Below are 601 nucleotides of genomic sequence, written 5' to 3'. Positions count from 1 at the left end.
TACGTAGAAAATTAAAAAAAAAGTGTTTAATGGGAATGCATTTCAGTATCTCAGGGACTGTGCATAAACTACATAACGCTTTTTGTTAAGGGAAGGGGGGGGGGGGTCAATGATTGGGCGATTGTCAAATCGCCGACAGCTACCTGCAACCTCTTCATAAAGTTAATGTTACGTGGATTAAAGGAGAATATGTAAGAATGCCTACATTGCTTATTGTCGGGGTTAGAGAAAGGGGTGAAGTTGAGCATGTTTAAAAAATCAATGACCTTTCGCTTTTCTTTCTGCTTAATTTTAAAGGGAAATCATGATATCGATTCGATTTTTTTTATTTGTAGTAAATAATGCAGATTAAGGAAAAAATTATTAGGATACCATGAACCCCTGAATTAGGGGTTGAAATAAGGGGTGAGTGGCTGAAAATCAGAAAAAACGCTGAAATACGTTGTAAAGGGTTTTCGTGAGTAGTAAAAACGATTCTAATAACCATTTCTTCAAAATCTTGAGCTGTATGGATGGTTTTTTGCTATCATTCTCTGTATAAATAATTCATGAAAATAATATAATTAGCTTTCTCTCAAAATTGTGTATATATAAAAACATT

The sequence above is a fragment of the Belonocnema kinseyi genome, chromosome 1, assembly GCF_010883055.1.
Source record: "Belonocnema kinseyi isolate 2016_QV_RU_SX_M_011 chromosome 1, B_treatae_v1, whole genome shotgun sequence".
In the NCBI taxonomy this organism is placed as follows: domain Eukaryota; kingdom Metazoa; phylum Arthropoda; class Insecta; order Hymenoptera; family Cynipidae; genus Belonocnema; species Belonocnema kinseyi.
This window is presented reverse-complemented; position numbering follows the sequence as displayed.